The sequence below is a fragment of the Canis lupus genome, chromosome 25 (assembly GCF_011100685.1).
Source record: "Canis lupus familiaris isolate Mischka breed German Shepherd chromosome 25, alternate assembly UU_Cfam_GSD_1.0, whole genome shotgun sequence".
Taxonomy (NCBI): Eukaryota; Metazoa; Chordata; class Mammalia; order Carnivora; family Canidae; genus Canis; species Canis lupus.
This window is the reverse complement of record NC_049246.1, coordinates 33,239,051-33,252,204: the sequence shown is the minus strand read 5'-3', so window position 1 is coordinate 33,252,204 and position 13,154 is coordinate 33,239,051.

Genomic DNA, 13,154 nt, shown 5'->3' with positions numbered 1-13,154 from the left:
TAAGCATTTTCATCTATTTCAACAGTACTTAAGGGAATTTTTGTAAATGTATATCATAACATATTTAAATTTTCTACTGCGGGAATTTAAGTCTGAAAGCAACAATGCTTTTACACTAAGTGAAATTGCTTACATTTTATATCACTGCACAGCCATTAGTTACAAATGTTTCTATCTCAATTGATTATTTGAGAATTCTGAATCATTCCTAGGCTCACTGAATTGATCATTCTGTTCACTATAGTATATACAGAGTATCACAATATTTGGTCTCTTATCCCTACAATGATTTTATTTATAAACAACTCTGCTTGGAGTAAAATGAGTAACAAAGTTATATATAACGTTTTTCATTTCCTAAAAATCAATAACAAGAGCGTTTTTCATGTATAATGATTTTTATTAAGTTATAATTGACATGCAATATTAGTTTCAGGAGTACAACACTGTGATTCAAAATTTTTATACATTATGATATGAACAACTTGATAAGGTCTAGTTACCACCTGTCACAACACAAAGTGATTATCATTGACTATATTCCCGATGCTGTCCTACTTATTTTATCCCCTTTACCTATTTCACTCATCCCCCAACCTCCTCTCCCCTGTGGCAACTGCCAGTTCTCTGTATCTATGAGTCTGTGTTTTATTTGTAAATTTGCTGTGTTTTTTTTAGATTCCAAATGTAAGTGAAATCATACAGTGTTTGTCTTTGTCTAACTTATTTCTCTTAGCATATGCCCTTCAGGTCAGCCATGTTGATACAAATAGTAAGATTGAATTTTTCTTAACGGTTGAGTAAGATTTATGTAATACCATATCTTCTTTATCCATCTATAGGCAAGCATTTAGGTTGCTTCCATAGCTTGGCTGTAATGAACATATAGGGATACACATATCTTTTCAAATTCATGTTTTTATTTCATTGGATAAATATCCCAAAGTGGAATTGCTGGATCGTAGTGTAGTTCTATTTTTAGCTTTTGAGGAAGCTCCATACTGTTTTTCACAGAGACTATACCACTTTGCATTCCTACCAACAGTTCACTCTTCTCCACATCCTCATAAACACTTTTTATTTCTTTTTGATAATAGCTGTTCTGACAGCTGTGAGGTTTTGTCTTATTGTCATTTTGATTTGAATTTTCCTGAAGATCTGTGATGTTTAGTATCTTTTCATGTGTCTGTTGGTCATCTGTATGTCTTCTTTGAATAAATGTCTATTCAGGTCCTCTGTCCATGTTTTAATGGTGTTGTTTGTTTTTTGTTGAGTTGTATGAATTCTTTATATGTATTTTGTAATATTAACTCCTATCATCATATCATTGGCAAGTATCTTCTACTCAATAGGTTGCCTTCTCATTTTGTTGATGATTTCTTTGTGCAAATTTTTTAAGCTTAATATAGTCCTATTTGTTTATTTTTGCTACTCTTGACCACACAGGAGGAGACATGTCCCCAAAAAAAATGTTGCTGATGGCAGAGAGCTTACTACCTATGTTTTTTTCTATGAATTTTATGGTTTCAGGTCTTACGTTTAAGTCTTTAATACATTTTGCGTATGTATGTGTGCATGTACACATACATGGTGTAACAAAGTGGCCCAGTTTCTTTTTTTGCATGCATGTATCTGTCCAGTTTTCCCAACACCATATAATAATGACCAAAAGTGAGCAATGAAATAATCTATATTACTTTAAAAAATACTCCTGATTAGAAACCAAAGGTTTAATGGGAATATTTCAGCCACTCTTTGCTACCTATGTTTTATTTCCATTATTGATTTTGATTATTCATGCAAATTAGTGCCAGGAAAAAGAAAATAACTGGATTAATAGCATTTAAAAATACATGTTTTCCAGTAATCTCAACTTCTTATCCAAAGTATTGTAATTAAATTCTAAACATACAATATTTTGTTCGTGCTCTTGATAAAACCTCAGTGCTTTAACTGGAATAGAAGGAAAACAAAGTATTAGAAACTAAAGCTACAGAAAATATTGAAAAATCAGCTTGTAAATAATCAAGAACAAGAAATTTGAGTCTTTTTTCTCTCTTAATGGTTGATAAACAACAAAAAAAAGTTGTATATAAAGTATACACAAGAAGATACATGCAATTAGAGGGGAAGCCAAATATTTGGGAATCATCTACTCAGCTGCAATGCACACTTGTCATGAACTTGTTCTTTTGTGCTTCATGCCCATGTTCAAACAGAAAAGACATAACTTTTTTTATAGTTTATATTATCTATAGCAGTTTTAGGTTCACAGAGAAATTGAGTACAGAAGGTACAGAGATTTCCCATATATGCTCTGCCCCTTACATGCATTAGTTTCCCCACTATCAACAATCCCTATCAAAGCGGTGCATTTGTATGTTCCATGTACCTACTTTTTCACATCACTCTATCGCTCAAAGTCCATAGTTTACCCTAGGGTTCACTCTTAGTGTTATCCATTCTCTAGGTTGGACAAATGTATAATGGCATGCATCTACCATTATAGTACCATACAGTCTATCTCACTGACCTAAAAATCTTGTTTGCATCACAGATTCAGTCTCTTCCTCCTCAACCCCTGGCATTGATCCTTTTACTGTCTCCAATGTTTTCCCCTTTCTATAAATGTCATGTAGTTGGAATCTTACAGTATATAACCTTTCTCATATAGCCTTTTTTCACTGGATAATATATGCATTTACGTTTCTTCCATGTCTTTTCATGTTTGATAGTTCTCTTCTTTATAGCACTAAATAGAATTCCTTTTTCTGAGTGTACCACAGTTTATCCATCCACTCCCTAAAGGACATCTTAGTTACTTTGAGGTTTTGGCGATTATGAATAAAACTACCATATACACCCACTTTTGTGTGAACATGAATTTTCACTCTTTTGGGTAAATATCAAGGAGTACAACTGCTGGAGCATTCATTAAGAGTATGTTATGCCAAACTTCCTTCCAAAGCGGCTGTACCATTTTACTTTCCCACCAGCAATGAATGTGAGTTCCTATTTTTCCACATCCTTGCCAATATTTGTTGTTGTCAGCATTCTGGTCAGCATTCTAATAGGTTTGTAGTGGTATCTCATTGTTTTCATTTGCAATTCCTAATGATATATGATGTCAAGCATTTTTTATATGCTTATTTTCCAGACATAGCCTTTTGAACTGATACAGGCACCTTTTTATGTTGTCGCAACTGGAAATAACATGGTAGAACTTACATTTGAGGCCTCTAAGTTCAGAGGGTGAATTTCCCACTCACTGACTCAAATGACTTCAGATAACCCCTCCATCAGCAACTTCGTGCAACAGTGTCTCACAATTAAAAGCACATGAGCTGTTTGGTTTACACTTCTGCTTTCTTCTTAAAACAGGAAATGTAAAAGCAAAGAGGAAGAAATGAAGCTAGATTGATACAAATAGGTTCTATACTAAAAAGAGGTTTTGAAGGACCCACTCAATTGAATGATCTAACTCCAAGTAAATGTAATGAGAAAAGAATACATGTATATATTGTTTGCATTAAAACAAAACACAGTGATTTCAAGCAAATTGCTGATGTGGCGCAGCTATCCTTTTCCTTTGTCCCAGAATTTCGGAAAACTGGCAAGATCCCCTAGAGAATGTGTGAATGGGGGGGAGGGGGGCATTTGCTTCCACATTTCTGTGTGGGGCTGTAGTGTGGAACAGATAGTAAGCAGTTTGGTTTAGTCTGAGAGACGGTGAAAGAGGAATAGAATCTGCAATTTTGCTTCGCTGGCTGCTTGCCAGCATTGCCAAGAATACACAGTGTTGACAGCATACCTGCAGGAACTGGGGCTAGTCCAGGTGAAATCAGGAATAAAGTCAGGAAGTGGGTAGGGGGGATGGGGTAACTGGATGACAGGCACTGAATAGGGCACTTGATGGGATGAGCACTGGGGTTATACTATATGTTGGCAAATTGAATTTAAATTAAAAAATGTAAATAAAAAATAAACTATGAAAAAAAGGAATAAAGTCAGGAAGAGATAGAAACCCTGTACAGTGTATCAAGCCAGGGGAAATGAGACTAATCTCTGGCTGTGGCTTTCTCATGCTCTCCCATCAAAACCCACAAGGGAAGCAGCATCTAAGGAATTTATCTCTCTAACACAGCTTCTCTGGGGACAAAAGGTGACGATCTGACCTAAGAGCTGTCTGTGGGTGGGGAGCAATTGACTCGTTTTCTGGTATCTTCCATTTTCCACTTGGCAGAAGATTCATCAGCTCCCCACCCCCTAACCTTTTCCAGCTGACAACATAGGACTGCCCATCTCCATGTGCATTGTTTAATAGAATAAGCAATTGTGTAATCTACAAATGAGATAAAAAACAACACATTAGGGAACACAAACATTTCCAAACAAAACCAACATATTGGATTACAGATTCCAACCTATGCGGAAATATTAGAAGAGAGGAGCTAAACATAATATTATAGGTATAAATATACTAATAAGTATAAGGGAAGATAATCCTAATATGAAACCTGGAAGAGCAAATGTTTAAAAATAGGAACAAAGAAAATATTTAAGGGTAAAAAAATACGATAGTTGAAATACAGAATAAAATACAATGAATAGTATTGGGGAATGGATTGAAAAACAAATTCATAAATTGCAAATATCAAATGGAGAAAATTTTCCAGAAAGATTCTGAAAAGTCCAGTTTATATCATTAGAAACATACGTTAAATGTTACTATAAAGATAAAATTGAATATAAAAAACATGCCACATAAACATTCTATTAAAAAGTTAGTATAGCTGTATAAATTTCAGAGAAAAGTAGGCTTTTTCCAGCTGGAAATAAAGAGGGGTATTTATCATGAAGACATAATCATCTTAAATGATATGCACCTAGTAATAAAACTTAAAAATACATGAAACAGAAACTGATAAACATTAGGGAGACATAGGTAAATCCATAATCATTGATAGAATAACCAGGAAAAATGTTAGCAGTATGTTTACAGAAGATTTAAATAACACTATCAATAAAGCAGCTAGTATGGCCTAATTAATAAAGAATACTATGCTAATAACCACAGAATATATATAATTTTTGACATACTTGGATTTTCCACTAAGATAGATAATGTGCTGATCAATGTGTTTCATATATTTCAAAAGGTTGAAATATTACAAAGTGTTTCCCAGCAAACAACAGAAATATATTAGAATTGTATTAAAACATGATATCTTGGGGCACCTGGATGGCTCAAGCATCTGCTTTCAGCTGAGGTCATAATCTTGAGGTCTTGGGATGCAGCAGCAAGACAGGTTCTCTGCTTAGCAGGGAGTCTACTTCTCCCTCTCCCTCTTCCCCACCTCTCCCACTCATACTCTCTGTCAAATAAATAACATCTTTTTAAAAAAGTGATATCTTGGAAAGCTCCAAATATCTGAAAAATTAAGTAGCAAAATTCAAAATCTCATGGTTTAATGAAAAAACCCCTGAAATTTGGAGATATTTTTAACCAAAAGATAAACAAATATAGAAAATAAGAATTTGTTGGACAAGAATAGGAAATGCATAGTATCCCAGTGCTTATGTTAGACATTTAAAATCCATGATTTATTTGAATAATGAAAAATTAGTGACTTAAATAAAAAATAAATTAAATTTAAATTTGTGAAAATAAGGAAAAATGAAGTGACACAGAAAACCAATTAAGGAATTAACAAAATCATAATTTGATTATTTGAAAGGAAAAATTATATTGACAAAATTTATCAAAAAGCATCAAGTATAAAGAGAAAGTAGAAATTGTTAGTATAAGGAATGAGAGAAATGACATCACAACAGATCCTTTAGCTATTAAAAGGGCAACAGTGAAGTAGTATGAAAACATTATTTCAAAAAATTCAATGTCTTAGTAAAATAGAGGGAAAATCCTTTAAAAGCAATTTAATCAGGAAAATGGAATAGATGTACTTTTCCCTATTTCCCTCATGAAGCACAACTAAAACCTCCATATGGAATATATATAAGAAACATAATAAAACTGAAAGGTGGAAAGAATTACAGAACTTCTAGGACCTCAGGATACAAGAAAAGTTATAGTGGTGAGTTCCCTAGGTTTTTTATTTTGCCCAGATTGTTGGATCTGTAAAAGCCATTAATCTGAACATGTCAGTGGTTACTGATAAGAAAAGCTCCCCCCCAAAAAAATCTCTTTACTTTAGCCAGAGGACTAGGAACAAGACAGTCTAGCAATACAGAAAATTCTAAACCATAAATATTCTGCTCCAGTCAAACACTACAGAAATATAATGTACAGCTACACTCCTAATACACGCATACAGACTCACTGGTGAGTCTACACACTTGCTAGGCTGCCTCCAACTACCTGAACCTAATACTGGGGTGATGTCAGACAGAGTTTAGTGGAAGCCTGAGCTTTTCATTCTCACTGAATAGTAATGAGTATGATAGCCCCCTCTCCTTGGTCTCAGTGGAAATGAGGTAGAGAGCCTAGATTCTACTCCTACCTGCAATAATGAGGTGCTCCCTACCCACTCGCTGCAGGGTGTTTGACAGAAGACCTCTAGTGGAGGGTCAAATCTTTTGCTACCTCCCAGGTGTAACAAGACCACCTTCCCCAACAAGGTGTCAATTGAGACCATTCAGTAACAAGGTGCTCCTACCCCTCCAAAGAAGGAAGTGTCAGTGGAGACCTAGTAAAGAGCTAGAACCCTCCTTCCCACCCATCAGTAACGAGAAACACACACCACCTTCACAGTCAATGAAAACCAAGTAGAGAATGTGGATTTCTATCTGCACTAGGAGGTAATGAGTCAGTATCCCCCCTTTTCTGTCAGGGTTGTGTCAGAAGAAGCCACCTAAAACAGAAAACCTAAGCAATATGTGGTTTCAAAATATAATATCTCAGCCCAAGTTTTAATAAAAAAATCACCTCTCATACCTAGAACTAGGGATGCCTCCAGCCAAATAAACAAAACAAAACATAACATAACCCCCCAAGCAAAAAAACAAACAAATAAAAAACAAACCACAATATTGATGGCAACATTGAGATGACAGATATTATAGAATTATCTGATTAAGCTCTTAAAACAGTCCTTATAAAGATGCACAAGGAAGCAATTATTAACAAGCTTGAAACAAAAGAAAAAAACACATTCTCAGTAATAAAAGCAAGTCCCAGTACAGAAAGAGAAGTCACAAAGAAGAATCAAAGGGCAATTTTATAACTGAAAAATACAGTAACTGAAATTAAAAAAAAAAACCCTCAAAAGATGAATTAAAGAACAGAATGAGGAAAACAGCCTTACATTTGAAGATAGACCATAGAAATTATTCAGGCAAGATAATACTGTGAAAATAGACACACAGAACCTCACACCCCTGTGGGAGTGCAGCAAAAAAGTAACATCCATTTCATTGGAGTTCCAGAAAGTGAGGAGAGAGGAGAGAGAGGGAAAAGGTGAAAAAGTAAGAAATACAGAGGAAATGAAAAAGTAAATTTCATTACATTCCATACAAAAGCCAAACAGATTTTTAAAATATGTCTGATGTTGTTGAAACAACACATAAACATGTAGAAAACATAAACATATAAAAAACAAAGCAAGAAATATTAAATATTAAAAATATTAAAAAGTAACAAAAGTGCTTAAAATAGAGTACCTTACAATAGTCCCAAGCAGCTAGCAATAAATCTGAAAGATGTGGGAAATGTTTACAGAAAATAAATACATTTTTTAGATACAATAAAATAATTACTAAACAAATTAAGAGGTAGATCAGAACTTAGGCGGGAAAACTTAGTATTTTAAATATATCAGTTATCCAAAAATTGATTACATAAAATTTCAATAAAATTCCCAGAATTTTTAAAAATTTTGAAATTATTCTAAAATGTGTGTGGAAAGGTGCAGTTGAGTAAGGGTGATACTAAAATTTTTACACTCTTCTGATCAAGAGGTAAGCCTGTTTCCCTTTCTCTTATATTTGAATGGCTTAGCTAATGGAGTGATGTTAAGCCATTTGTTGGCCTAGCCTTTAAGAGAACTCACAGCTTTGGGTTTGGCTCCCCAGAGTTCTAAGCTACCAAGATCGAAGTCTGTGTACTCTAAGTGTTTCATGCTGTGAAGGCAAAACTAACCAGAGAGACAGAGAGAGAGATAGAGAGGCAGACAGATAGATGTTACTGGACTGCTTGTGTGCCAGCCCCTGTCCACTTGCGTTAGTTCAGCAGAAACCCCAGAGACATCATGGCATAGAGACAAACTGTACCCTGCCTAAATTCCTGGCCTACAGAGTAGTGAGAAATGAATACCACTACTACTACTAATAATAATAATAGTTGTTGTTGTTGTTGTTGTTGTTTTAAACCACTAAGGTTTTAGAGTAGTTTGTTGTACACCAATAGGCAAGTAGAACCATATGAAAATAAAATAGATTATTGCAAAAAAGAGAAGGAAAGAAATGTTGAATGCAGAATTCAAAGCAATGCTTAATTTAGCTTGAGCAGCAAGACAGATGTGTCAGTTAGATACTGGTGAAATGTACATTATTGTTACAGGATGCAGTTTTGTTTTAGGTAGTTATTTTTTTGAGTATTAACCAATTATTAAAATGGATAATTAAACTAAATTTTAATCTTAATTTATTTTAATTGGGCTATGTGTAGACCGATAATGTGTTATAAATTAATTATTGTAATTAAGCCAAAAAATCTATGGAAATAGTAGAGTCTATAAAATTTCCAGTCTCAAATATTATTAGGTCCTATTAGAATTTCTAGTCTTTTCTTTTCTTACTCTTCTCTTGTCTGTTATTACCTGGCTTCAGGGTCTTTTTATTAGTCAAAATACTTTCCCAAGGAAAATGAAATACACATTTAACTTCCTTCTGCTGCAACTGCAGAATGATTTATAGGAATTTCAATGGATGGAAAATGTTGGCAGAATTTAATATAATTCTTTCTTGAAATTATTATTTGTTTTATCAGAGATATTAATCTTAAAACAGATTAAATCATTATGTTCCTTCCAGGAATAAGTCTAGATGAAGTATACAAATTTGAGATGACATATGCTTATAATAATTTGTTGTAGTGAAAGCCTTTATAATAACAGCCTAAACTGTGTAGTGGCTCCTAGAAATGTTTTCTTTTTAAAGAATGCAGATTTCATAACAGCCTATTTTTAAAATGCAGTCTTTGTTGCATAAATAAGACTGTAGCAATAACAGTTTAAAAATTTTTTAAGATAGCTCCCAACAAACCAACTGTTGTAAATTGTTGATATTTTTATGTATTTTTAAAATACAAACTTTAAGTTTTACAGGGGTATAATATGTATGTGCATATTCAGAAAAGTACACAAAATTTATAGTGGTGCAGCTCAATGGATTTTCACAAGATATATATCCTATTTGATACCATTTCTATTCAGAAATGTAACACTAACATTTCCTGGAAGATTCAGTCATATAACTTTGCAGTCACGAAATTTCCTCCTTCTCACAGGAAATCATTATATGATATCTAAAAGCAGAGCTGAGTTTTGCCTGTTTAGGAATTCATTTCAGGAGGATCACAGAGCCTGACTTTTTTCAAAATATGTGTGTGATATTTGTTCATGATTCTGCATGTAGCAGATAGTACACTTTCATTGCTGTGTTGTATTTCACTGGGTAAATATTTCAAAATATATCAAACTGTAGCTTATCTTCTGCAGGCAGTCAGTATCAAGGTAGATCACCTCAGTACAGTCTGGGACTAAGTTGATCCGAAGCTAGTTTTCAATCTGTAAAGGCTAGAGTATTTTTTGTTTAGCTTTACTAACAGTACATTCTTTCACAGATCCCAGCTAATCCTGGGGAGTTTATTAGACTCCTCTCCTTCTTGAGGGACATTTAATTCCAATTTTTACCTTCATACTACTTGTAAAACTACTGAGAACTCTGCACAGCTTCTTAATTAATGTCTTAGCTGAAACTGAAGAACTGCCAAGTATCTGGAGGGGAATGTCAAGCTCCCCTCTGTGTACTGCCTTTCACTTTCTGGGATGTTGGACGTCTACTCTAGTTCTTGTTGCCTCAGCTATTCTCAAATCCCTTTAATAGATTAGATAGATAGATAGATAGATAGATAGATAGATAGATAGATAGATAATAGATAGATAGATGATAGATAGACAGATAGATAGATGATAGAATATATATATATATATATATGTCCAACTTTATATTTTCCCCTTTTGCATTGTTCCACCTACCATTCAGAATAATTTTCTCCACAATTCTACTATTCTGCTATTTCTCACATCCCCAGAAAACTTGTACAAAGCCTGGAGCATAAATAATACTAAATATTTGTTGAACAAATGGCAAACTCTACTGTACCCTCTCTCACTCCTTTTACTGAAATATCTAAAGACCTTTGTTCACCGCAAACTTACCCTTCTTCTTCAATCCTTTTACCATCAATAGTACCTGCAGTCAACTATCCACGCAATGATCTTGTTCCCTTCCACCTATTTCAGGGATAGTTTTCATATACTCCAAGTATTTTACATATTAGTGGGAAAACTGCTAGTTCACCAAGGGTGGCTTTAGAACTATTGCTTTTCTCACTTCTGTTTCCTTTTTTTTTAAAGATTTTATTTATTTATTCGTGAGAGACACAGGGAGAGAGAGAGAAGAGAGAGAGAGAGAGACAGGCAGAGGGAGAAGCAGGCTCCACACAGGGAGCCCGACGTGGGACTCGATTTCGGGTCTCCATGATCACGCCCTGGGCCAAAGTCTGGGCTAAACCTCTGAGCCACCGGGGCTGCCCTCACTTCTGTTTCTGTGGTGTTTCATGTTGCTCAGCTACATGCTGCTCTTCTAGTCTTACTTATCTTTGATATCTAATGACTTTGTATCTAACAAACCCATGTTAAAGCTGTGTAGCATTGGTAGTTCTTCATCACACCCATTTTCCTTTCTCTGGGTGGTATAGCTAGACAGTTCCAGCCTCCCTTACTGCTACATATGACCATGTGACTGAATTTGGCCAATGGAGTTCCAAAGATGTGATGTCACCATTTCCAGTTTATCCCCAAAGAGCTTCACTCTTTCTCTTTCTCCATCTTCCATCTGGATGTTGATTTCCATGGTAACACTGAAACTTACTGTGAAAATGGCACAGCCCCCATCTGTGTGAAGCAGAGCCCCTTGCAGCTGATTGAACTTCAAATAAACTATATTATGTGCAAAACCTCTGAGATTTGAAATTGACATGTTACTAGCCTTGGAATTACCTTTGGTAATGCACCATGCAACTTCTCCCTATTGAAATATTCTGTTATAATTCTAAAACTTTTAGGATTTTAAGACCAAAAAGTATACTAACATCATAGTTCTTGGACTTTACTATGAGACAGCTTTAACTCTAATGGTAACAAACTTCACTTCCATTTCAAAAAACTAGAAAACCTAACACATTATCTAATATGAAGTTCTTGTACATCTAATTATTTCTGTGATTTGTAACCTTATTATTTTGTCAATATTAACCAATCTTTTAACCTGTCCTTAGCTCTTCCATTATTCTCATGAATTATTCTGAGTCCTCTCTTCTCAAACCTTTCCTTTCATATTCTTAGAAATAGGCGTTTTTCCCCCTTTAGCTCATTAAAATGTCATTAGTGGATGAATGGTCTGATACAAACTCATCCACCAGAGCTCGAAATATCTCTTGGTTGGTACCCAATTCCTATCCTCTCATATCCTTAGAATAGGGTTCTTCTTTGAGGCAACTGAAGCCATCATAATCTCTCCCACAATAAAATGTTTGAATTACTTTAGTTCTTATACCAAACACTCTTCTACCTCAAATGACTTAGGGAATATGTTGCACACGCTGCAGATTATTTGAAGTAAGTCACTTAATCTCTTTGAGTCATCTATAAAATGGGAACTGAAATGTTTGAACTATTTAGATCTATTATGATGACAAAATAAGGTAATATATAACAATTTTTACTTTTTAAGGGATTATTGCCATTTTTATCCATAATGCTGCACTATTTTCATTTCTAGTTAGACAATGTTTAAACACATAGCCCCAATCATTAAGTATGCTTCATTATAAAAAATTCCAGAATGTTATGTTGTGAGTTTTATGGAAAACAAATTTCTCTGTGGTCAGGATGTTGGTAATGATTTCTTAGGTTTATCATCATAAATTAAGTCCTATGTTTAGTCATTCCTTGGATATTGTATTCGTAAGGGTACACATATCTGTCATTCCTCATTGCCTCCAGATGCAGCAGATAAACAATCACTTCACTGTTATGTTCACAGTTTTAATTTACAGGCTTATATTCAACCATCTAATAAACACATTCATAGCCCAACCAGATAGTTCAGTTTACAACTTCTTTCATGATGTACATGTTCAACGAGCATGTTTGAACATCTATTATCTTCAAGGAGCTGTGCTTCTGAAAGGTATATCAGGAAATATAGCTCCTGCTTTTAAGAAGTATAACTAAAATGTAACTCACATCAGCTGACCAAATTTGAAGATGCCATCAAAAGATCCATACAGTTGCTTCCATTGTACCTTAGAACTCATTCCAGATTCCTCTATATCTGTCAGTTGCTACATTCAATCAATTAGCAAATCTGACGATTTTATGAGATAAATATTTCTCAAGTGTGTGTCATCTTCTTTAAGTTCTTTAGCATTTGTCTCTCCATCTCCATATACCACAAGTTTTGTGTAATTTACCCAAGACTTTTAATGTTATATTAAAGTCATGGAGGACAGCCTGAGTGGCTAAGTGGTTTAGCTCTGTCTTCAGCCCAGGGCCTGATCCTGGAGACTCGGGACTGAGTCCCACATTGGGCTCCTTGCATAGAGCCTGCTTCTCCCTCTGCCTCTCTCTCTCTCTCATTCTCCCACATGAATAAATAAATAACATCTTTAAAAAAATAAAGTCATGGAAAACATATTATATAGTTCTACAAGCATATGATTTTCTACATACCCATGGTTGTGCTCATATAGTTTTCTCTCACTGGAATGCCCATTCTCTTATTTGTTCTTGTTTTATTTTTTCCTTACAAATTTTTATTTAAATTCCAGTTAGTTAACATGTAGGGTA